Below are 27,568 nucleotides of genomic sequence, written 5' to 3'. Positions count from 1 at the left end.
CCTGTACATCTGTACCTACCTCATAGAAAAGTCCATAATGTAATATGGACTTCACATATCTCAATATGCGTCTGACTGCATCCAAATGTGGCTTTCTAGGTACTTACATAAACTGACTCACAAGACTAACAGCATAGCTCAAGTCTGGCCTTGTAATGGTCATGTAGATCAAACTCCCCACTATCCTCCTGAACATAGTAGAGTCTTCTATCTCATCCCCAACATCAGCACTCAACTTTACATTCTACTCCAATGGAACTGAAAGTGGTTTGCATGCTGTCATACCATACTTGGACAACATATCCAAGCCATACTGTCTTTGGGACAGCCATATACCATCATCACATCTGATCACCTCAATGCCAAGGAAGTACCTTAGCTCACCTAAATCCTTCATCTCAAACTTCTTCTTCAAAAAGTCCTTGACTTCAGCAATCCCACTATCACTATCACCTGTAATAATCAAGTCATCCACATAGATGACTATGATGACCAAACCTGCATCTCCCTTTCTCACATAAAGTGAGTGATCAGCATCAGAAACATAAAAGCCAATATTGACAAGATACTCTCTGATCTTGTCAGACCATCCTCTAGGTGCTTGCTTGAGCCCATAGAGCGCCTTCTTCAACCTGCACACATACGTGGGATGCTCTAAATCTTCATAACCTGCTGGCTGATCCATATACACTTCTTCTTGCAAATCACCATGCAAGAAGGCATTCTTCACATCCATTTGCTGCAACCTCCAACCTTTGGTTGCTGCCAAAGCAATCACATATCTGACAGTTGCCATCCTAGCAACTAGACTAAAGGTTTCATCATAATCTATGCCATATGTCTGGGCATAGCCTTTTGCAACCAACATAGCTTTGTACCTACTAATAGAACCATCTGCATTGTGCTTAATCTTATAAACCCACTTACATCCAATAGCTTTCTTGCCCTTCGGCAATGATACTAGATCCCAAGTCTTATTGGCCTCTAATGCAACCATCTCCTCATCCATTGCTGCATCCCAATGAGCATGACCAACAGCATCCTCAAAACAAGTGGGCTCAACATCCTCAACTAGTTTCACCATATAAGCATAATGGTGAGCTGCATAACCTTCAAAACCAAATCTTTTAACAGGGTATCTGACCCTGCTAGATTTGCGTACCACCGGATCGCTCAATGGAACCTTTACATTATTATGAGCTCTCTGTACACTTGGTGTCCTGACAAAAGGAATACCAAGCTCATCATCTAAGCTCTCTGAGCCACTGGAGTCTCCATCAAGAACTGCATCAATGCCATCTGACACTTTATTCTTTCCTTTGTCTTTACCTGCAGTGCTACTAGATGCACCTGAAGATGTAGAGCTACTCCTTAGTCTCCCAGACCAAGGACTACTAGATGATATCTCTGGTCCACTAAGAGTCCGTGATTCTTGCTTTTCAGCTTGCACATGAGTGTCATGATCATCATCATCATCCAATGCATCACCACTAGATGCATACCAACTGCTCATTTCATTAAAGATGACATCCCTGCTCACTCTGAACTTACATGTGACAAGGTTATAACAGCGATACCCTTTCTGCTCTAAAGAGTATCCAATAAAGACACATTTTTCTGCCTTTGGATCAACCTTCTTTCGTAGCTCATCTGGCACATAAAGGTATGCAACACAGCCAAATACCTTCAAGTGTGATACATCAGGCTTCTTGCCAGTAAAGCATTCTTCAGGAGTCATCCCATGAACTGCAGCTGTGGAAGTTCTGTTCGTAATATAAACAGCAGTATGAACAGCCTCAGACCAAAAATGCTTAGCCATATTCTTTTCAGCTATCAAGGCACGTGCAACTTCTACAATATGCTTGTTTTTCCTTTCTGCAACACCATTTTGCTGTGGGATATACCTACATGTGAACTGTCTCTTTATCCCATGAGACCTCAGAAAATCACTCAACTCATTCGAGAGGTACTCTCCCCCTCAATCTGACCTCAAGCATGTTTCTCTTTCAACTGCAGCCTTGAAAGTTCTAAAGTGCTCAAACGCTTCACTCTTTTCCTTCATAAAATATACCCACAGCTTTCTAGAACAATCATCAATGAATGTGACCAAGTATGAACTGCCTCCAAGAGATACATTTTGTGTAGGCTCCCAAATATCTGTATGCACAACATCAAGGATATTTCTGCTTACATCTCTGTCATGTGAAAAGGGTTATCTTGTCTGCTTACCAAACTAACATGCTTCGCATACCTTATGAAATTCTGCAACTCTAAATGTAGGCAAACCTGTAACCAACCCTTTGGACTGCATTAATTTCAGCCTTTATACATTTGCATGTCCAATGCATTTATGCCAAATTTCAATATCTACAACACATTTTCCTTTAGCATACATAGCAGCATTCATAGTAGGAATTCCAGCATCCAGAGTAAACATACGTCCAACTCTACTTCCCTTTGCAACTAACCTGCACTTGTCATTGAAGTCTTCTACAAAGCAGCCCTTTGCATTAAATCTGACTTGCAGCCCTTGCTCTACTGTCTGACTGACTAACACCAAGTTCTTTGTAATAGATGGCACATGTGATACATCTGAAAGACTTTTTATATTACCATCATGCAAGGACAAGGGAACTTTTCCAATGTGTGAAATTAGGTGGCATGAATCATCACCCGTCTGCACATAACCTGTATTTTGCAAATCCTGCATCTCTCCAAACCATTCTGCTTGGCTGGTTATATGATTGGATGCGCTGGCTCACATCTTTAATAGGGCAGTTTGTGAGGGATTTCCAACCTGTTGGTCAGACCATATTATTGTGCCGCTCTTTAAGAGTGGAGACCCCGCGCTACCTAGTAACTACCGAACTATCATGATTGGACACATGCTGGCCAAGATATATGGCTCTATCGTGGAACAAGCATTGAGTGAATGGGCTGAGATGCATGGCCTGAGATCAAAAGGCCAGGTTGGCTTCAGGAGGGGATATACAACTCTAGACCATATCTTTACAGTGAGGGCAATCATCGAAGAAGGCAAGAAAAAGATCTACTGCTATTTTGTGGACTTTTGCAAGGCCTTTGACAGAGTGCCACATGCTAGACTCATGAGAAGAATGCAAAACATTGATGTGCCTGTAGAGATACAATGGAGTATCTATGCCTTGTATGAGACAGTGATGGGTAGAGTACGAACACCTGAGGGCATCTCAGATACAGTCAATAGCACCATTGGGGTGAAACAAGGCTGTCCACTTTCACCGACACTATTTGGGCTGTATATAGATGGAATTTCAGAATATGTGGACAGGACTCGTGGCGCCGGAGCCAGCCTAGCTAGAGTGCTGATACCATTACTGCTTTATGCCGATGATATTGTACTTGTATCTGGCTCACTTGAGGGACTAAATAGACACTTGGATGCATTATCAGCTTTTTGCAGAGATAGAGATCTTAAGGTGAACCTTGGGAAAACTAAAGTTATGGTATTTAACACTTCAGCTGCTTGGGTGACAAGAGCTGAGCACCAGTTTACTTTGATGGAGAGCCAATGGAGATGGTTAGGCAATATGTCTATTTGAGGGTCACATTGAAGGGACCACAGTTCTCTTGGAGAGAGACATCAGAGGCTCGTTTGGCAAAAGCATATGCAGCCTTAGGTGCATTGGAGAGGCAATGTGCTCACGTACAATTTCATGAGCCACGCACCAAATTGTGGCTTTTTGACACCCTGGTTACACCCACACTCCTATATGGGGCAGCTATTTGGGGTCCGAGTCTCTTTCACACGAGGAGACAGCCTTTGGGAGACCAGGATGGACCAGAGAAGGAATACTATGACGGGTGGGAGCATATGGAAAGACCACTGGTCATGATGATCTTACGTATGATACGAGCGAAGAGCTCGACCCCACATGAGATTATCAGAGCTGAGTTGGGAGCATCACCCATAGTGGCTGAGCAAACTTCCTTGAGAATCAAGCCACAAGGCAGAAAATAATAAATTTTCCCTTCCACACCTCTTGCATGCCTATTTCCCTTTAGGAGTATTTTTAGTTTTCTAATTATCTTAACACAATTTAGTTCGACATATAAAATTAGCTTTGTTAATTAACCCATTAAATTGTGTTCCTTCCCATAAGTTAAGCACGGATACGAATATAAGGGAAAACCATCCTTTTGGAAAACAAAATATTTATTTATTCTTATTTCAATAATTGTTCTGGTCCATATCGAGACTCTATTCAAAGGCCAAAAATAAATCCACCAAGTTTGCCCTCAGCTAGTATTGAGGCCTTCTAGGAGATCCACCCAGGCTCGTACGGGGTAAGTTGGTGTTAGAACACCCAAGAAATTACGGCTAGAGCCCCCTGGCTCCTTGGCACCTCCTAGCTAAACGACAAGTCCTACGGAGAGACCTCTCGCGTCGGATGCTGATCCTAGCATTCGGAGTGGTAAATGCAGCTCGCTTGGTGAAGAGCTAACGCAACTAATCTTAGGGGAGGTCTAGTGTGTGCATCCGAGGATTAGCATGTGTTGGGTAAATTATTTCTTAGAATCCACAAATAGTGTAAACATTTCTTTCAATGTGACAAGCAATATGAAAAAATAGTGTAAATATTTCTTTCAATGTGACAAGCAGTATGAAAAAATATACTTGTTCATAAGTGCTCGTCTATGCCCTAATCTTACAAGCATAGGTTTTGCTTGATTTGAGTCGTGGTTCTTATTCTTGGTTCTTGGGTTTTACTGGTGAGACGCTTTTCATTGGGCTATCTCATTCCTAATCTAGATAACAAGACAATGCTTCTATTTCCAACATTGAGGACTTCCTTTTTAGAAGGGTCAAAGGTCTAAATATAACCAAATTATCTTTTTGCTTCAATTATATTGAGATACCTTGCTAGACAATTCTCTAGTGAAAGGGTTGATGTTCTTATAATCCTTGCTAGTTTGAGAGGCTAATATCTTCCTACCAATTGGTTTTCCAAGATAATTAGGATAGCACCTAACTAATGTTTCCTCATTATCTCAACTTTTTTTAGATTATTTCTCATGTAAAGGTTTCCTTTCATTTGTGAAAGTTAACTTTGATTATGATGAACTTTGTAAATCAATTATTTCACCATCATAATATAAAGCATCCAATCAATTAAGAAGTTTCAAGTGTGGACTAGATACTATTATGAGAGGGGTATTCCTATTACAAGGTCCTCCTAAGTACTTATATTTCTTATCCATTTAATTGACTCTTAGATATCCACAAGGATCTTGGGTCTCAAGTAGTTTTGATCTATATTACTATCATTATTCATCTAAGATTTCTATTGTGCCGAAATACTTTCCAAAATTAAAGGGGAACATCGCTCATATGCACTACCTCTCTTCCAGCTCCAACATTCCTTCGCATTGAGGCTATCCTTGATAACATGTTCCTCGCCTTTCTTCTCCTTTGGTCTTTGTCGAGCTTGCACTTCCTTGGGTCAAGGCTTTTCAAGGTAGAAACGTGAGTTCCAAGGGCCTGGTTGAGTAAGAAGAAGTTTTCGCTTATGAAGATAAGCTTTGGTGGCAAGATAAGAGGAAATATGACAGATTTTTGGAGGGTTTTGATGTAGTTTTTTGGCTGAAGTTCGGATAGAGAATAACAAATATAACAAGGGCAAAGGTAATGATGATAGGGGATGGAGAATGGTTGGTATAGGAAGTTGGGGTGTGACATTATTGTGACATTAAAAGTGACATTTAAGGTCACGTTAAGGTCATAAATATGGAATGTGACATTAAAGTGACATTTAATGTGACATTAAGGTAAATCTAGGGGAACATGCACGAGAATGACCGTCCGGGCTCTTGGGCGCCCGAACGGGGTTAAGGGGAGCCTAGAGAGTAAGAGAGTCCAAGAATAGTAGGACTCACCTAAAGTGGACGGCTGGCAGAGGAAACGGGCAGAGAGGTGCCAGCACTTATCTAGGCGTGGTTGAGAGGAGAAGAATCACTCGTGCTCAGGGTTTTCATCGTTTTTCTCTATCTTTCCCGAAGCCATCTTTCATTGGTATCAGAGCCGACATGTAGTGTCGTGTGGATTTGTGGATTTCTTCATCGATGGTCTCGTGGTTCGTTTCAGTCGACAAGTTGCCCGCCCGCCATTCACTAATCAAGCTGAGGCTCGCCCGCCAGCATTTCAGTCGACGAGTTGCCCGCCATCAGTCGACGGGTTGCCCGCCAGCTTACCAGTCGCGTGAGGTTCAAAACCATTAATCGACGAAAAACATTTTGAAGAAGTTATATGTGGTACGCCACGTCACGTAAGTGACATTTTTGTGAAACGACTGGCATAAGGCGAAAAGGGGATTCGTCTCTGGTCAACGCCTGCAGAACGAACCAACGTGAGACAAAAAAGACTCCGTTTCTGGTCAACGAAAGGTGAGGCGTCAGCTGCATCAGCCGTGAGGCAAAACGTGATCCGATCGTGATCAACGGAGGCAAAACGTGAAACGTGACACGACTGTTGTCACGATTGCTGTGCGTGAGGCGACTACTGTGAGACGGACAGAAAAACGTCATGAAACGGACGGAAAAATGTCATACACGACTGAAGTCAGGAAATTGAATTTCCAGCATGATTGCTTCACTGCTCTAATCCGGGAAGATAAAATCTGTTCCTTACTCTTCGGGTTTCTTTCCAAACCAGCAACCACTACCTGCCATTAAAATCAGGGAAGTACTTTACTTTGTATGCAAATTTCTTATCTTTGCTTTCCAATTCCAGTGTATTAATGGCAGAAAGAGGGAAAGAGAAAGTAATGGAAAGTTCTAGTTCTGGGGACCATCCTATGGTAGATCCCCAGAAACCAGAAATGCAAGAAGAACAATGGGAAGAATTTTTTGCTACACGAGAGCAATTTGATGATCTTACTGCTCGTGTGCAAGCTCAGGGGGTTCAAATGGAATTTTTAACTCAAACACTCACTGAAATAAAATCTCAATTAACTTTATTGTTGGAAAGAGATAAAAATAAAATAGAAACCTCGGATGTCCCATCTTCATCGAAAGATTTAGATGTGACTATGCGAGATCCTAAGGAACCCCAACCTTACCATAAATTGAGGGATAATCCAGTTCTAAAGGATATGAAACCACCTCAATTTTATGGGGAGGAAAAAGATAGGAATAAAGACACAATCTTTAATTTCCTCCAAAAATGGGAAGATTTACATAAATTAAAAAATACCCCACCACATCTCCAAGCACTGGAGGCTAGTTTAACTTTGGGGCCCAAAGTATATAAGTGGTGGCGAACTTTAAAGGAGGCAAATAAAATACCTGAAACTTGGGCTCAATTTGAATCCGCCGTCTTTTTGAAAGAATTTCTTCCTGAAAATGAAATGGAAAGAAATTGGGAAGATTGGGATTATGTCAGACAAAAGGGAAGACCCATGCTGACATATCTGGAGGAATATCGTGAGATAATCCTCAAACTGGAAGGAATAGATGAATTCCAAAAAACAAGAGGATTCATTAGGGGACTAGATAAAACCTGTAAAAAAGAAGTAAAACGGAGTTTACCTAAGACGCTGAAAGAGGCAATTAAATTTGCATTAATTCATGAAGATAGTATGCGTCCAGGTACACTCACTAGTCTCACTGATACGGAGCCCAAGTCTAAGGAATTGGAAACCTCAAAATTTGTGGGCAAATTTAAAAGGAAAATGCCATTCTTTAAGGGTAAAAAACAACCTTTTGAAAAGAAACCATATATGAGTCCAAAGTTAAGTCCTGATGACTTTGATAAGGCCAAAAAAGAAAAGTTGTGTTTCAATTGCCTATCCCCTAACCATGCTGCTTGGAATTGCCCTCAAAAGAAAAAGGGGGAAGACAAAGGAAAGGATAAGGACAAAGGCAAGGGAAAAGAAAAACAAATCCATGTAGTGCAGACCTTAGAATTAAAGGGCCATGAAAAGTACAAATCTTTAGAGGTCTTGCACATGGATGTACAACATAAGTGTTGTATGTCAACTTCTATGTGGCAGCCTACTTTTGGGCCACATGATTTACTTAGAGTACATGGATTGATAGCTGGAAAAAGGGTTAGAGTCATGATTGATGACTCTGCCACACATAATTTTATAAATTATGCACTTGTCAAAAAATTGAAACTTCCCCAACAAAAGAGTGGGCATCAATATGTTGTTCGCATGATGCAAGGCCAAGATAATAAAATATGGGATACAATGGTATCCAATTTGGAAATTGAGATTCAAGGATATAAAGATAAACTTGATTTCCAAATAATGAAAATGGAAAGAGCTGATATTGCTCTAGGGAGGGAGTGGCTATGGGGATTGGAACCATCCTTAAAACGTAGTTATCACCATAATACACTGGAATTTGAAAGGGATGGTAAGATTTTTGTCATTCAAGGTGAACATGAAGTATCTGATAATCCTTTGCTGTATTCTACTGAAGTTCAGAAGCTGATAAAGAAGGAAGTTCGTGAGGTATATATGTTATGGTCTCTTCCTGTACAGAACACTTTTACTTTTTGTAACATAAAGCAACAATTTTCTTATGTTTGTGAGTTGAATGTTAATAATGAATTAAGTAGTTTGTTAGATGATTTTAAAGATGTGTTTCCTTCTGATTTACCAAGTGGCCTTCCACCAGATAGGGGTGATATAAATCACCCAATTGATATAAATAAGGATACACACCCTATTTCAAAACCACCGTATAGGTTAAGTGAAACACAGCATCAAGAAGTTGAAAGACAAATTAAGGATTACCTGGATAAAGGCTTTATTCAACCCAGTAATTCACCTTGGGCTTCACCAATTTTATTGGTAAAGAAAAAAGACGGTTCTATGCGACTTTGTGTTGACTATAGAGCACTTAATAAAATAACGGTGAAGAATAAATTTCCTATGCCCAGAATGGAAGATCTTTTTGATCAATTACAAGGGGAAAAATTCTTCACAAAGATAGATTTAAGATCAGGTTATCACCAAGTAAGAATTAAGGCACAAGATGTTTCCAAGACAGCATTTCGTACTAGATACGGGCATTATGATTTTTTGGTGATGCCTTTTGGCCTCACTAATGCGCCAGCTATCTTTATGAAGCTGATGAATAGTGTTTTACGGCCCTATCTAGGACATTTTGTAGTAGTCTTCTTGGATGATATCTTGATCTTTAGTAAATCAAGAGAAGAACATTTGGAACACTTACAATTAGTATTCCAACTGTTAAGAACACATTCCCTTTATGCGAAGAAAACTAAATGTGAATTCTTTGCACAAGAGGTCAAATATTTGGGGCATATTATCTCGAAAGAGAGAATCAACATGGATCCAGAAAAAGTAAGGGCAATTATTGAATGGCCACCTCCAAGGAACCTGGAAGAGCTGCAGATCTTCCTAGGTTTATCTGGATTTTATCGAAGATTTATTCGAGATTACGCCAAAATAGCTGTTCCAATGACAGACCAACTTAAAGGAAAAGGAAAAAGTTTTAATTGGGGAACAGACCAAAATGAAAGTTTTCAAAAACTTAAGATAGCTATTGCTACAGCTCCAGTATTATTAATAGTGGATCCCAATAAACCATTTGTGGTTGAAGCTGATGCCAGTGATAAGGCGATAGGCGCGGTCTTATTACAAGAAGGTCGACCAGTTGCTTTTGAAAGCAAGAAATTAGATCGTGCAAAACAGAATTATTCTGTTTATGAGAGGGAGCTGTATGCAATAGTACATGCAATGAAGAAATGGAGGCACTATTTGTATGGTGCCAAACTTTTGATTTTATCGGATCATGAAAGCATTAAGTGGCTTAATGATCAACCGGATTTACATGGGCGTAAAGCCAGATGGGCCGAACTCCTCCAAGAGTTCGACTATGAGATAAGATATAGAAAAGGAAAATATAATATAGTAGCTGATGCACTCAGCAGAATGCCCATCATTAATGAATTGAGTTTTACTCAGTTCACTTCCAATTTGCTTGAATCCTTAAAAGGGAAATGCCAGGTTGATCCGGCATATTCCAACATATGGGAAGCAATAAAAAATGGGGATCCAAATGAAAGTGCTTCTACTGAGGAAGGAATATCTGAGGATGTTCAACAAGGAAATGGAGCATCAGAGGTTGCTCAAACTGGATTCAAGTGGAAGAATTTTACCATTGATAATGGTTATTTACTCTACAAGGGTAGGGTATGTGTCCCGAAAGATACAGAAATAAGGCGCCAGATACTCTTTGAGTGTCATAATACCCCTAGTGCGGGACATCCAGGAGTTAATACGACTTATAGTCTTATTAAAAAGGCAGTTCTATTGGCCTGGAATGAATAAGGACGTCCTTGACTATGTGGTCAAATGTAATAAATGCCAGGTTAATAAAGCTGAAAGATTAAAAATGGGAGGACTTCTCCATCCACTAGAGATTCCTTTGGGAAAATGGGAGAGTATCTCCATGGATTTTATTGTTGCTTTACCTAGAACACAGAGGGGGCACGACTCTGTGTGGGTAATTGTAGATAGGTTAACCAAAATGGCTAGGTTATTCCAACTTCAACTAATGTTAAAACACCAGAATTGGCTAGATTGTTCGTAGAGAACACATACCGATTGTATGGCCTTCCGGCAAATATAGTTTCTGATCGGGATAGAAAATTTGATAGCCATTTTTGGCGTGCGGTATTTAGGAAATTGGATACTAAACTTAGCATGAGTACGGCGGATCATCCACAAACAGATGGGCAAACTGAAAGGGTTAACCAAATTCTTGAAGATATGCTTAGGGCATATGTAAGTAAAAGGCAAACTAATTGGGAAGAGTATTTACCGATAGCCGAGTTTGCATATAACAGTGCCAAACACTCTTCCACTGGATATAGTCCATTTATGTTAATGTATGGGTTTCAGCCCAGAGCTCCTTTTGCAGTAGGACTGCATAAGGAAAAGGTTCAGGCAGCTAAAGATTTTTTGGAGGATATGAATAGTATGTTAAAATTTGCTCAAGAAAATATTAAAAAAGCTCAAAATCGCGCTAGAGCATATGCAGATCCTCACCGAAGAGACATCTCCTTTGAAGAAGGAGAATTGGTCTATCTTAAGGTGCCTGAACAAACTAAAACTATGAAAAAGGGACAATGTCCAAAGCTTTCACCAAGGTATTGTGGTCCTTTCATAATACTTAAAAATGTGGGAGAATTGGCTTACAAGCTCCAACTACCTGCTGGTAGTAAAATACATCCAGTTTTTCATGTAAGTAAATTAAGGAAGAAGTTGGGTGATTTGGATAATCTAATCTTAAATTATGATATTGAGGAGCTATTCAATGACCAATCTAATCCACATGAACCAGAAAAAATATTAAATGTTCGTAATAGACGAACAAGGAATACTATTTATCAGGAATGTTTGGTTAAGTGGAAAGATTGTTCAGAAGAAAGCTCAACATGGGAGCGAGTAAGTACTTTAAAGAAAAGGTTTCCCGATTTACAGTTAGACCTTCCAAGTATCGTTTTCGAGGACGAAACCGATTTTTAAGGGAAAGGAAATGTGACATTATTGTGATATTAAAAGTGACATTTAAGGTCACGTTAAGGTCATAAATATAGAATGTGACATTAAAGTGACATTTAATGTGACATTAAGGTAAATCTAGGGGAACATGCACGAGAATGACCGTCTGGGCTCTTGGGCGCCCGAACGGGGTTAAGGGGAGCCTAGAGAGTAAGAGAGTCCAAGAATAGTAGGACTCACCTAAAGTGGACGGCTGGAAGAGGAAACGGGCAGAGAGGTGCCAGCACTTATCTAGGCGTGGTTGGGAGGAGAAGAATCACTCGTGCTCAGGGTTTTTATCGTTTTTCTCTGTCTTTCCCGAAGCCATCTTTCATGGGGTCACTTTTGGAGTAGGCAGATGGAGTGAGGAGAGTGACAAGGTAATCTGCAAGGAGGAAAACAAGGTGAAGTGGCTTGATGCTGAAACTTGGGCCACGACTCTCTTCTTCTTCAATCAATCTCTCTCTCTCTCACACATAAGCAGTTGCGATGCAGTCTGTTGTGAGCAGTCATGATGCAACCTCTGTCTGTCGTGAAGCGTGATGCAGTTGTGATGCAGCAGTCGTGGACAATTCAGCAGTCGTGACACAGCAGGTCTAATCCAACAGTGGTAATGCAACCAGGGTCATGATACAACAGTGTGGTTGCGAGGCAACAGTGACTGATGTGGCATTGGAGTGACTGACCTGCAGCAGTCGTGACAGTGACTGACATGGTACAAGAGTGCCACTGGAAGTGATTGACAGGATGCTTCAGTGCATCAAGCCCATGGCTGCTGTTCACAAGGGCAGAAGGGAGCCTGTGCAGCATATTTCACATGAGGATTCATGACAGCACCCTAGGGACAGGACTTGGATGCCTGAAACTCTTGACAGCATCCTGGGGATGTTGGTGAAGATTCATGTGCAAATTCCTTTTAGACATCTCTCTCTTGTGTGCATGGAACCTATATGCTGAATGGAAATGTATGTCTGAACCATGAACAGTCATCAGTGAACAGTGATGCAGTGAATGTAGTGGTGCACATACAGTTAGATTGCTGTAGCACAGCAGGCACATATTGCATCACATCAGTAAACACAAACAATTGGATTGCGATAACACAGCAGTAAGTAGTAAGCATTGCACATAGCAATATTGTGCCCAATACTTCCACACATTTGAAAATATGGGTGAACCGGTATCACCAACAAAACAAGGTGACATCCCAGTGGATGAACAATCCTTCCAAACTCCACCAAAGCTCTATCGAAGACACGACGCGATGCACACACCTACAAGCATCAAAAGATGCTCTAAGGTTGCAAAAATACTAAAGACAACATGCAGGGGGGATTTGGATGACATAAGGTCTCTCATAAGAGCCAAGATAAAAGAGATGTATGCACCAATACAAAACAATACATTGCAGGATATGAATGCACATATGAAAGCAAGCATAAGTGAGTGGGAAAATGGGAAATATAATGACATAAAGGCAGAATTATAGGCTGAAATGGCAAATAATGTGGTGCAATTGGATATAGCTTCGAAAAATGAAATGGAAATGTTGAGAAAGCACACTGATATATGCATCACCGTCAAAGACACAGAAATCGCTGAATTACATCTAGTCTTGTTGGTAGGGTTTTTACATCTTGGTAGGGTTTTTACATCCACTATGGGAAACAAGATTCACTAAGGGAAATTCTTTGTTGTCAGTAGCAGAAAGGATCTTCTTCAACTTCTTTGTGCTTCTTATCCCTTTTGTTGGTGTGCAGTATTTCTCTTTTGCTTCAGTCTTCTTGATGTTTTGCTTCATGTGATAGATATAATCTAACATTGTTTTGACATGGTAGATTCTTTTAGACATACATGACTTGTTGAAAACTATTTCATAAATCTTGGGATACATAGAGTTTGAGGCTTTAGTTGGACTTTGTGACTTTTGGTGTGATTTAGCACATGGTTTTTCTGGACTTTTTTTTTTTTAAAGGGGATCCATTACAGCTTTTATATGTCCAAGATATGGAGAGGTCTTACCGAATTTTTATTTCTCGGCAGTGTCTAACTCCTTACAGAATAATTTGTGGGATTAAAAAAAGGATTTTGATTATGAGAGCTCGATTTTACCAAAAAAAATGATGGATATCAAGAAAACCCGCATATAATAACCTTTCACAAAGAAAATTTGAGAAGTACTTAAGTTTCAAATAGGAAGCGTCTTTTAAAATGAGTGCATAAATGAGTTTGAAGTAGAAGATAGTGTGAATAGGGATTGGATATATCTAAGAATATGAGTGCAAATGGGGTTTTAAAAAAACTTTTAAATGTTGTAAACCTAAGGGGGTTTTTTTTTTAATATTTTTAATGACAGATCCGCTTCTACTCTCGAATGGCTGCAATGGTGGCTTATTTTTGCTCTTGCACGCACGCAAGCAAGGCTTGCTCTCAACTAGCAATCGAGCTTTCTCTCTTGTCCAAGGATACTTGAGTTTGAAACATTCTGGCATCTAACACTTTCTCTTGTTCGACAATCTCTTGGTACCTACTCTCTAACGCTGCTTCAATTTTGCACAAGTGCTCGTCCAGCTTTCTCCATCCCTTTGTGCAGAGATTAATGGCCTCCTTCTGAGTTTCAAGGTCCCCAAAGAATTGGCGGAGCATATCCTTCTTGCCGCTAGTATGCAGCAACGCAGTAGGAATGTCCGCAGGCGCCCCCAGGTAGTCCAAACTTCCTTCCGAGAAGATTTGGGCCTCGGCCTTGAACCACATATGCTCCTTCATATCCACCCTCGTGTACTTCTCCATCACCTCCAGGAATATGCAGCCCAGTGCGTCCAGCATGTCCCATCGGTTGTGAATCACCTCCAATGCACGGTTCTTCACGAAGGCTTCCAAGTCTGTCGAGAGACCAGTAGTGTCCCAGCCATAAGCTCTTGGGAATTCTCCCTTCAAGTAGGATGGTGTCTGGGAGGAGAATGGGCCAAGATACTTGGGACAATCATGCCCGTACCAATAGTCGGTGCTCATGTTCACCCTCGCCTGAGTGGCAGGCAGCTTCTCCCTCAAAGCATTCTGCTCAACCATGTTGTTGCCCAGAACAATTGCAATGTGGTTGGAAGTGAGGCCCACCGTTGCTTTGCTACAAGAATTCTTTGTCGTCTCACTCGAAGGTATCCCAAATCGGCTCTCTCGTTGCCTCAGTTCCTCAGCTGCAGCGTCTAAGACAAGGGGCTTGGTGGTCTTGATGCCATTGATGGAGGCAATGGGCTTGACAGGGTTCTTCATGGCTAATACTCTTCTTCCTCTTACCTCTTCTTAAGAACAGCAAGCTGCAAAAACCCTAGCAACTAAGCTTTAGCCTCTTTCTCCCTCTCCTACAGTACCAAGCTAATTCTACTCCTTCTAAGCTAAACCACTATCATTACTGTAAGGACCAAAAAACGAGACAGTAGAAGTAGAGGAGAGAATGGGTGTAGCTAGACATAGCTCACCATGGCTTTGATACCATGTTGAGAAACACGGATCTAGAGCTATGCTAGCTATGGCGGACGGAGGTTATACACATAAAACATGAATGAGATAAAGGATTGTAACTCAAGTAAATTAGGTTCCAAGATAGATTAACTTGGACTCATAAACACAATCTTGCATGTCACAAAATGATGGTACCTTTCATTGAAAATAGAGCCAAGCACATGCTTATATAGCTTTTGGATGGTTCCACTCTTCCTCACTGTGCTTATGGGATTTAAAATATTTCTTCCTAGAGCATACATCATTATCTATCTCTCATACAAAGCCACTTATAGGCAAACCTCTTTTGGGCACACATCCAGCCTCTATGGGCATATATCATTTGATTTCTCAACAAGAAGGACATGCATACATGGGCACACGCAGTTGAAGGGGCAAGAAAGAAGATAGAAACAAAGGAACATGCCACTAAAGAAAATGCTCAATGGATTGAAATTGCAAAGAAAAACAAAGGAGGGTATGCAAACAAAGTGGAAGTGATGAATGCTACAATAGAGGAAGAAGCAAGACGAAAAATCCGAGCACTTTAAATTCGTGTAGTAGGATGGGCTGAAAAGGGCACCCCACAAGAAGATGTGACAACCCTGAGTGAGAAAGTGGGGGCAAAAGAGATATCCATTCTAGATACATGGAGAGTGGGAGATCCAATGGACAAGAGAGGGTGTATCCTTATGCTGAAGTTTGAAAACATTTATCGCTATATGCTACTTTCCTCCTGCAAACTCAGGCTACGCTTCACAAGATGGGTCACCTTTTGACACATGATGCAAGGATATCATGAGATATGCTAGTTTAAAAGACGTACTTTTGGTAGGGGATTTTAATGCATGGACTGGGACTAGGCAAAGTGGCGCTACACTCAACCACATCTTTACCTTGAGGAGCATGATCGAGCAGGCAAAAATGAGAAAAAAGAGGCTCTATTGTTACTTTTCGATTTTCGAAAAGCCTTTGATACAATTCTACGAGAAAGACTATTACAGAGGTTGCAAACACTGGGGATCCTATTAGACATGATTTGGGGCATCTATGCACTATATGAGAGGGTGGTTGAAACCAGCCTTCCTTCCGTGGATGGGTGGTAATTCCCTGATTACAACTTAGTTACAGCAGTAATATTTATTACAAAATTGAGAAATGCAAATTAACTTACAATCTTGGACAATGGACACCCTATTGGCCCCAAAACTAGCCCGCCTTTCGATATTTCTTTAACTTAATTGAAGAAGTTGATATAAAAGGGATTCTCCCAATCCCTTTCGGTATTCCAACTCCCCTGTTGCTGTCCAAAATGACCAACAAGTCTTCAATCTAATTTTTCCCTTGATTCGGGCAGTCAATTGGCCTTCACTGCTTTGATGGAGATGGAAAATGCCCCAAATTCATTGATTTGTTGGACCCTCCACTTGAATTTGACCGAAAACAGCTTCAACCCTATTGAATCTAAGTCTTGGAGCTTCCAATCAATGCTGTAATCTTTGGAACAAGGCTATAGAAAGGCTGGGAGATGAGAAAGAATACTAAGGAGAGAGAAAATTCAGATTTTCTTCGCGAAGAACTAAAGAAAATCAGTCATTTACTTCTGTTGGCCTGTCTCAACAACTTATAGATGCAAAGAACTGAATAAAATCAGTCATTTATTGTTACTGCCCTGTCTCAACAGCCTATAGATGCTCAAAAGGTCCTCCAATGACTGCAATTTAAACCAGTAGCATCTTCTCTCTCTCACTTGCAGGTTGAATGCGCTAAAATGCCTCTCTCCAACCTCTAAAGACGTTTTTCAGTCTTACATAGGCATTTTTGACAAGTTGCAACCTTCCCAAATGGTTTTTCAACATTATCCATAATTAAATATTAATTTTCAATCTTTAAATACCAAAACTTAATCTAATAAGTAATTTGATGTCCTAAAAAATAATATAACTGGCCAATAATTAAATTGGCTATGCAACTTCCATTCCCGAGTGTCTCTGCACCATCTTTCATCATCAAATTGGTGTTATGTACCATTAAACGCCACTTCTCTACTATCACCAACTGACACTTATGGCCAAATGAATGACCTAGGCCAACAACAGGCACCAGATACCACCAAGTACCTATGCCGCATAACTTATAGCACTTTTTGCCTTTGACATACTGTGATTTCCTCGAGTCCTGGGATCATAAATTTACTCTAAACCTGCTTGCACCTCACATGTGCAACATTTACTTAACCATGTGATTAAAAATTAATCCACATGTTAAGTGAGGTTTCAAAAAGACATGTCCTCATGACAGTGGTAGACCAAGTGAGATGCCCAGGAGGACTTTCAAACCTAGTCTCCAGTACCATTGAAGTGAAGGAAGGGTGTTCTCTCTCCCTGCCACTCTTTGGTCTCTACATCGACGAGATAAAAGATCACATCACAAGAGTCAACAACGATGGGGTGAAGATAGCAAGTATACTTGCCTCCGTTATGATGCTTTATGCTAGCAATATTATTTTGGTACTTAAATCCCAGAAAGGTCTACAACATCTCCACGCCCTTCATTGCCCAACACATGCTGAAAATCACCAGCCAATATAACACAACATAAGATTCACAAAGAATCTCAAAAACATTGCCAAATTATCATGACATGTCTATTTATCATGAGCTCAACTCATCTAGCAAAACCAAATCATAGCATAGCACAAAAGCCTAAACCATGGCTAAAACATCAATGGCATCATAACATATGCTATTGTCCATGAAACCAGATGTAAACCATTGAAAACTGAGGATAATCTGATCATAAACTGATCACTTACTAATCTGAGAGCTGAAAAACAAACTGCTACAAATGTGACCCCAAACTTATCACGAACTCATTGCAAAAACTCACCAGCAATCAATGCAAAAACTAATGCAAAACTGATCCCAAAAGTGACCATAAACAGTTCTCAAGCTAATCAAAAGCTGAACTGAAACTCATCAGAATTTTGTCTCAAAATTGAGGCAAAATTCATGTCAAATTGATCATTAGCTGATGCAAAAGTATAGTTCCAAGGCCCGGGTGAAACTCATACTTATCTACATACATCTCACAATGACTAGTATACTAAGTAGTGACCTCATGGCAAACATATTGTCAGCACAATACCTTGGATGCATGATGAATACATCCCAGATCCACTACATGCAAGAGTTGTGCATAACTGGAGGAGAGGAAGTGCTACCTCCCCCTTGAGCATCAAGCAATACTTCGGACCCTTGCTCTACTGAACCTAACGGAGCCCATCGCTCTAACTGAAAGGCATCTAGATAAAGTTGCAACAACTGAGGATGGTCTATCAAGTCATCCTCTTCTATCCATTTGGCATCCATTGGTGAATAATTCTGAAATTTCACTGAGTATCTCCTAGATACTTTACCTTTGACCTTTCTTTCTAAGTTTGCAAAATATGAGTCGTATGTCTGAGCATCGCAAACTCCAAAGAAAAATGATAAGAAAGGGTATACTCCTACAAAACCTTCATTTCCAAGATCTTTGGCAAGAACCCATCATCATGCATTACACACATATGATCCAACCAACTCCAAGTTGCTAGATGTTGCCTAGAATGGAAGGTATAACCATGAGCAAATGATTACAACCAAGGCCAAAGATCTTGCTTCAAAGCCACTAATGCAAACACATCTCATAACCTTCTAGAGCATCCATTACACAATGTCTAGAGGTAGAATATGAGGGGTCCACACACATGTTGAAATTCCCCATTAATAAACCTGGTCTACCAAGAGAGAGGCGTAATTGCAATTGTCTCCACAAATCACGCCAATGTGACGCATCATTGGGTGCATAAACTGCAACCAGCCTTAGGATCTCACCCTCATACGTAATTTCCACCACCAGAATTCTGCCAAATACATCATTTTTTACAATTACAAGCTGAAACTTCTCATGAACAATCATTAACACACAAGATTACTACCTTGCAGAGACTGGCATGGAAAGCTAAGTTTTAAGGCTTATCCTACTTCATCTTGACCTTAGATGCCAAGGTCTCAAGCACTCCCTCATCCAAAAAACCAGCAAGGACAGAAAAAGCATTTTTGCCCATGAGATTCCAACTCTGAGGTGGATGGTTTATCGATTTGTTCAAGGGTTGGCTTGTCCTTTCAATGTACATATGTGCGAAAGGGATCCTAAGGACCTACTAAAGTGCCAACCTGTTGCATAGCATCCTGCTTTTCCCCTTTTTTGTTGTGCATATCTGCCAACCAAGCATATCATCAGGCAACGGCAACAGTTGTAGCTTGCCTTTATCAAAATCTCACTCAATAGGGTGAGCATCCATGCCACACCCATCATGAACCATGCCTATGTCTCATTTTATTGAGGCATTCAGCCATAAAGTGACCTAATTGCGCACAAGAAATGCAATGATCTTGCAGAAGTTCCCCACTTCAAACAAAATCTCAAAAGATGCATACCAATAGAATTAATATGCAACCAGTTAGGTCTCTTTCGGGTTGTGCCCCAAAGCATACATAGGCAGTTTCAGTTGGCTATTCAATGACTCAGTAGTACCAGAACCTTGTCTATGTCAGCCATGCTACTAGGGAGCCCTCTTACCTCTACCCAAAAAGGACATTCTGTTAAGAGATATGGTCATCTGGTCATCCCTTGGACAGGCAGCAATTCGATCACCCTGCACAGTCGTCGCCACGTCAGCAGTCAACCACAAGTGCCACGTGTCAGCAATTGGACAGTTTTGTCCTGCAATAGGCCAAATCTGGTGCAGTCGGCCACATTTAGTAAGCCGACTGCTATTTTTGTTGGTCACTTTTTTTCGCTATATATAGCAGATTTCCAACACAGTTTGACACATTCTGATCACAAATTCCAAGCTCAATTTAGAGCAAAGATCATGCTAACTATTGCAGACTTCGAGGTGTACAGCAAGGTGACATCATCAAGGTGGAGATACGCAAACATACGAACTACGCCCGTGTACATATCTATATTCCTTATTCAGCATTCTTCATATTGCAGATTTGCATTCTTCTGTCTCTCTCTCTCTCTATCCTCTCTGTGTTCACTCTCTCTCTCAGTCTCCGCCATATGCTTTTGCACCACTGCACTCTGACATGGTATCAAAGCAGCAAAGACTAATTGATTGTGGGTAGACCTACAAAGGAGTTTTCAGTGCAACACAAGGCTGTGTTTTCAGCATTCAAGGGTGAGTAGGAGGGCCGCGCATCGAAACAAGGCTGGGATGAGCATGGGCATGCAAAAAAGGAGCAAAGTTACTAATTTTGCTGTGGGTTTTTGCTGTACAGGAAGGAGAGGAAGGCTGTGTTTTGAGCCTTCAATTGCAGATTTTACCTTTTCATCGCCTCTGATGAGTGAAGGAGTGAGACGAGCCCTAGCAGGCTGCGTTTTCATAGTCAAAGGGGGCTGCTTTTGTGTTTATGCAGGCATTTCAGGTGAAGATGTCTTCTGAGGCCAATATGGAGTTTCAAGCAATTCTGGATCTCTCCTACCAGCTCTTCCATCAAACCAAAAGCTTGATGGTGAAAACTACTGCATCTGGCATGTTATGATGCTTGCCATCTTGGAGTCCTATGATTGGTGGAGCTTGTTATGGAGGCCATTGACCATCCTACATCGGAGATGAGTCCAAACTTTTTGCAAGTAATCATGCAGAGTTGGCAAAGGTTTAAGCACATTGGGACGAACTGAATACCCGCATCTGCTCTTTCCTCTTCCTTTCATGTACTCCAACCGTGATTGTCCATATTGAACACTTGACAGTGGCTAGGGACATATGGCTAGAGCTCGACCACATGTACAACCGAATGACCGTTATAAAACGGGTGTCTTTGGAGGTGCAATTGCAAACGTTGAATCCTAACAAGTCATCTTCTATGTGGGAGCATGTGAACAAGCTACAACAACTTCAAATACAAGTTTAGAATGCAGGAAAGGTGATCACATCTGAAGACATGGCGATAACTCTACTGTCATAAGTATTGCCTAAGTTTGGTGCTTTTTACTCTGCCTTGATTGCTTCAAGGCGGGAGTTGACTCTTTGGTGGGAGGAGTTGGTTTCAATGGTCTTGGACCAAGAGGAACAATTTAGAGGGAAAAATGCTTCCAAGTCGGAGGCATTGATAGATCAGTCCTCTCGAAAGAAGGAAAAGGACAACAAGAAAAAGGACGACAACAAACCTAAGAAGGACAAAGAGAAAGACTCTACTTGTCACATTTGTAGCAAGACACGTCACTAGAGAAGGATTGGCCCAACAAGGATAAGAAGGAGAAGGTTTCAAAGGATTCCGAAGTGGTGGTTGCTCCCTCATCAGCTGCTTTCCTCCATTTGGAGGTGGTTTAAGCATTGACCCCAAAGGCTTCTGATATTGTGTTGACGGCCCCACATACCCGTGAATGGCTGTTGACAATGGTGCCTCTCGGCACAGGACCCCTTCTTCTGCAGAGGTGTTGCCCATTTGTGGCCTTTGTATGGGCAGATTCTCATAGAAGATAGCTCTTCTGTTTCCATATAGGGTAGGGGTGATATGCAGTTGATTCCAAATGGACGAGGTGGTACTCATACTTTCGAGGTGCTTTATGTGCTAGGTTTGGGTTACCATTTGCTTTCCGTGCACAAGGTTTGTGCTCTTGGCTTGTTGGTTGAGTTTGATACAGATTCTTTCAGGATTCGTGAGCGTGGCTCGAGAAAGGTGCTTTCTATAGGCTATGAGGAGAATGGAGTCTACAAGTTGAGGTCTCCTTCTACCTTGACTTCTCTTCTTCTTACTTCACAGACACTGTCTGAGCTTTGGCATACTCAATTTGGCCATTTGAATTATGACTACCTTCAAAAGGCTTCTAGGGGACAACTTTGGTTTGCCCGACATAGTGGTGAGCCAACAACCTTGTGTATCATGCATTCGTGGAAAACAGCATCATCATGCCATTCCTAGCAAGGCTTCAAGGGGGTCTTCAGCACCCTTGGAGCTTATTTCTACAAATCTTTGTGGACCTATGCGGACGAAGTCCCTTAAGGGGAGTTTGTATTTCATGCTATTGTTGATGATTTTAGCAAGATGACATGGGCGTACCTTCTTGACGCTGAAGTCACAGGCCTTCTCCAACTTCAAGGATTGGTTGCTTGTCGAGGAGAACCGATCAAGCTGGAAGCTGAAAACCTTGCAATCAAACAAGGGAGGAGAGTTCCTCTCTATCAAGCTTGCTAGATTTTGTGCAGATCGTGGTATTCACCAAGAGTTTGCCAACACAAATACACTTCAAGAGAACGGCATATTGGAGCGGAAGAACAGAAGTGTGATCAAGATGGCTTGCACCATGATGGAGCATCGTCAGACACCCCAATGTCTATGGGCCGAGGTTGTGGCTATTGTTCACACCCTCAATCGGTCACCTACTTCGGCCATGGTTGGTATGACCCCTTATGCGGCTTATTTTGAAGCCAAGCTAGATGTTTTTTATTTCAGGATCTTTGGATGTGATGCTTCTGTTCGTATCCCGAAGACACAGAGGGACAAGTTTGAAGTGGCTTCAAAGAAACAGGTGTTCATGGGCTATAGCTCACAATCCCAGGGCTACCACTTGTTTGATCTCATTAAGCCCGATGTCTGCACCAGTCATGATGTACAATTTGTGGAGTAACGAGTTTCCAGCTTCAAAGGGGGGTAAGGAGAGCCTTGTAGTTGCAGATCCCAGAGATAGTTGGACACCAGAGACTGTTTCTTTGGAGCCAGTGCCTCTTGGGAATGCTTCTTCTTCAGATAAGGATTCTTTTTCACCAACGTCCAAACCACATGAGTCACTACCAATGGATGTTCCAAAGACTTCAACAAATGGAGAGAGATGAGGAGTAATCCCACCTCCTCGTTGGACATGTGATACACTCTGTGAGGCAAGGATTGAGGGGGTCCCTAAGGAGTGGCAACCACATGATGGCCCGCATCGTTGTCAAAGGAACCAAGCATGTTCCACGGAGCTTGTTTATTCTAACTATTGTCTGATGACTCATCTTGTGCAAGATAGGGAGCCCACCTCCATGAAGAAGGCTTTTCAATCACCGCATTGGAAGAAGGCTATGGAGTTGGGGTTGGATACTATTAAGCAGAATGGCACTTTGGACCTTGTGCCTTGATCCGCTCATAGGAAGGTGATTGGTATCAAATGGGCCTTCAAGATCAAATATCACAATGATGGTACTCTAGATAAGCACAAGGCACAGCTCGTAGCAAAGGGTTTCGGCCAGTGATCAAAGGTGGATTTCCATGACACCTTTGCACCTACAACTCAGATGGCTACCAATAGAGCCGTTCTTGCCTTAGCGAGCCATAGGCGATGGCTAGTTCATCAGCTAGATGTGAAGTCAGCCTTCCTCAATGGTGATTTGAAGGAGGAAATCTAAGTTGAGTAGCCTCCTAGCTTTTCCTCATCAGATGGACGGGTATACAGGTTGAAGAAAGCCCTCTATGGCCTCAAACAGGCTCCATGTGTTTGGAACGAGAAGATAGACTCATTCCCCCAACAGAGATTGGGGTATCAACGCTCCACGACTGATCCACAGCTTTATGTCCACATTTCAAAGGGTGCTTTGTTTGTGCTCTATGTGGATGATTTGATTTTGACAAGTGATCATGTACAAATGGTCAAGGCAACCAAGGCAACACTTCACTGAGAAGTTCGAGATGACGAACATGGGACTTTTCCATTTCTTCTTAGGGCATGAGATCTATCAGACTCAACTGGGGATCATCATCTCCCAACAACGGTATGTGCAAGAGCTCTTGACTACGTTTGAGATGGACGGATGCAAGTCCCCATTGACTCCTATGGATCTGAATTGGAAGGCCATAGCATGTTGATTCACCTTTGGTAAATGCTACCCATTACGGGCAGCTTATTGGGTCCCTGATTTGTGATTCATGTGACTTGTCTCTGGTGGTACCACCTATCATGTTTCATCAACGAAATGATGTATGCATGAGATTTTGGGTGCAGGTGCTGTTTCATGGAGCAGTAAGAGGCAAACCACAGTTGCCTTATCTTCAACTGAGGTGGAGTATTGAGCGGCGTCTTCTACCACCTGCAAGACAGTGTGGCTTCGAAGGTTATTGGAGGGGCTTAGCTGCCAGCCCACAGGTCCTACTAAACTTCATTGAGACAATGAAAGTTGCATTGCCTTGGGCCAGAACCCTGTGTTTCATGCTAGGACGAAGCACATTGAGCTACAGTACCATTTCATTCGGAAAAAGCTTCTTGATGAGTCTATCGATGTGGTTCACTGCAAAACAGAGGACAATCTAGCAGATTTGTTTACGAAGGCACTTCCGCAATCTTTACTTTGTCAACATTCCAAATCCCTCGACCTTATGCCGTGTCCAAGATTTGAGAGGGGGTGTTAGAGATATGGTCATTTGGTCATCCTCTGGACAAACAGCAATTTATCACCCTGCACAGTCATCACCGCATCAGCAGATCGCCATGTCGACAGTCGGCCACCACAGGTGCCACATGTCAACAGTCGGGACAGTTTTGTCCTACAGTTGGCCAGATCTGGTGCAGTCAGCCAGATTTAGCAGGCCGACTGCTATTTTTGCTGGTCACAATTTTCTGCTATATATAGCAGATTTCCAGCACACTTTGATACATTCTGATCGTCGCAGATTCCAGGCTCAGTTTGAGGCAAAGATAATGCTAATTGCTACAGATTTCGAGGTGTACAGTACAGCAGGGTGACATCATTGAGGTGGAGATAGGCAGGCATACGAAGTGCACCCATGTACATATCTGTATTCCTTATTCAGCATTATTCATATTGCAGATCTCTCTCTCTCTCTCTCTCTCTCTCTCTCTCCCCATCTTCACTCTCTCTCTCAGTCTTGGTCATATGCTTCCGCACCACTGCACTCAGATACATTCCTCCTTGAGCAAACACTAAAAATTTGCCATACGCTGCCAGGGAACCACATGACCCAGTTTTGTTGATCAAAAAACATAAGCAATTTACCCAAGAGAAACTCACGATTATGAGCAGACTTCAACGTAACTTCATAAAAGTCTCGAGGGCCCACAAGATTTCTTCCACACAATATTCTAGCAAAACAATTTGAATCCACTAACAAATCGATGAGAGCATGGGCATTCTGGTAGTGAAGAACAAAATAACACTACACTTGTGAGAGGAAGACAGACAGTGCAACACTTTCTTAGTGTCCACATGCATATCCAAAACATCCCCTTCATTAAGAGCTCGTAAATTATTATGATTGTGCTTCACAGATTCTCCCAAAAGAGCATTAGCAAAGTCCAATAAATGCTCCCAATCCAACTCTTGAGAGCCCTCTACTTGGCTAGTAGCTTGATCATGTTAACACACTGGAGGTGATTGAGAAGGCAATCCATATGGCCATCCACAGCATGTTTATTGCACTTAACCATTGGCTATAGGTCTGCACATGGCACCATTTCTTCTTCTTCCTCAGAATGTAGAGCCATAGCTTCCACCACTTGGTCAATAAACGACATGTTGGGATCAGCCAGAGTCTAGCCTTAGCTGCACCTTACTTCATCCACAAGGCTGAGCACGTTGTAGCTTTGACCTTGAGTTGTTGCCATCAACCGAGGTCTACCCCTACTTGTACAACTAAGTCGCTGTCGCTCTCTACAAAGATGTGACCTGCAAGGTTTGCAATATCGTGGCCCCTGACCACAGTGGACCTAAGATAATAGTTTACATCCATGACCTACCCTGCAAAACGATGGTATTCCCGTTGCCTAATGTAACGCTGCCTAGGTTTGTGCTTGCCTGTCCACAGGTCTAGGGGATTTCCTAGGATGACCAAGATGATGGCGTTCAATACCACACATGCTTGGGTGGCTTGAGCAAGGCATCTGTTTACTCTTGGAGGGCATACGGTTGAGTATGCTAGATCCTATGCATATTTGGGGTCCACAATGAACGCTCCATCAATTTGAGCTTAATTGCTAGCTATCATTTCTAGGTTTAGCATGCTGAAATCTTCAAGTAGATGTTGGTTAAAGTCCAACAATGAAGATGACAAAGTCGTTGAGCGTCTGGGGAGCAATCATGACACCAAAAATTGCTGGTAATCCAGCCTACTTTATCTACTTCAAAGCACTCTTCGGTAATCTAAAGAAGTACCAAAAGGGCCGCAAAGCTTTGGGGCCAACATGTGTTACTCGTGGTGCAAGAACACTCTAGCTCCAAATGTGTATGGATTTAACTTGCTAAATTGCCTAGTTTTCTAGAATAAGTGTTTTGCATAATTGTGTTTTGCTTCCCTTTGAACATCGGAAGGCCGGTTTCATGGTCGCATTCCCAAGACATCACGATTCACCATCTTTCTCAAGGAGTTGAGCTTATGGTTGTCTCGAAGAGCAAGCACAAGCCGGTAATCTAAATCAGGTTGGAGGACATGAAAGATGCTCAGAAAGGAATGTGTCGGTAAATGCTACCACTAAAAGACATCGTTATGCAGTTCATTCACTCCGTCATACTTTCAGCCTCAACCCTCTACCACTAACAATCACATGGAGGCATGCAGACGATGTTGAGAGAGAGACACACACACCTGGGACAGAGGAAGAGTGATTGACCGCCTACTGCACTCCTTGCCTAAAGCACCCCTCTGCAGACACACGAAACAGATCGCAGAATCAACAGAATTTCACATGAAAAGAAGAATTTCACCAGAGCAGTGCGGTGTGTTGGGGGTGGGGTCTGCACGAAACAGATCGCAGAATCAACAGAATTTCACATGAAAAGAAGAATTTCACCAGAGCAGTGCGGTGTGTTGGGGGTGGGGTGGGGTGGGGTGGGGTGGAGAGAGAGAGAGAGAGAGAGAGACGCACACCTGAGCCTCTTGCCTGCTATCGTGCAGCCGTGAAATAGGGCTAAGCTAGTAAGCGGGGCGAAAGTCGTGAAATAGAGCTAAGACGGGCTGCGCCTCCTTCCGATCACCACCTGACGTCGAATGCACACTGCCACCTTGGCCCGTAATAAGGCACAAGAGTCCAGACTAGGGTCTTATTTTGAGACGTTTCCTAAAATAAAGCAAGGCAAACTATAACGCCAGTCTAAGGTCTTATTTTTTTGAGAGTTTTCCTAAAATAAGATGTAGTAAGTTGTCTTTTACACAAAAGTTGTATGCGTCTGTTCTCAAAAGGGCACGTTGTTTTCATGAAAAATCAAAAAGCAATCCATATCACTTGGAAATGTTCTCGATTTTCAGTGAAACCCACTTGAAATGGTTTCTAAGAAAATCCCTCACAAGAATAGCTCCCTTGTGATTGGGCACAATTTGTGTGATTGGGCAAACCTATCACCCACAGATTTCTCTTTAGAGGGTGAAAGCTTAGAGATCACCTCGCCTGAGTGTCCACCCTCGACATTGGAATCACTTCTTAGAGAACTCTCTGACTTCAAATCATTGGGAAGAGATCCAAAGCCACGA

At 41.9% G+C, this 27,568-nt stretch overlaps 1 protein-coding gene across 1 annotated transcript in view; it reads right to left on the bottom strand.

The window, feature by feature from the left end:
* The window catches only part of LOC148034206 (uncharacterized), a 54,479-nt gene extending 27,346 nt beyond the window's left edge, over positions 1-27,133 (bottom strand). The window contains exons 1-2 of the mRNA XM_087682439.1: positions 26,969-27,133; positions 26,687-26,743 (exon numbers count right to left, since the gene is read on the bottom strand). The gene's annotated coding sequence lies outside the window, so the exon portion shown is untranslated. The remainder of the gene's footprint in view (positions 1-26,686; positions 26,744-26,968) is intronic.
* Between the last annotated feature and the right edge of the window lie 435 nt (positions 27,134-27,568).

The sequence above is a fragment of the Lygodium microphyllum genome, chromosome 7 (assembly GCF_053477565.2).
Source record: "Lygodium microphyllum isolate KBCC chromosome 7, Lygodium_microphyllum_v1.1.10, whole genome shotgun sequence".
NCBI lineage: Eukaryota > Viridiplantae > Streptophyta > Polypodiopsida > Schizaeales > Lygodiaceae > Lygodium > Lygodium microphyllum.
Note: the sequence above shows the minus strand (reverse complement) of the source record. Positions and strands in the feature narration are given on the sequence as shown.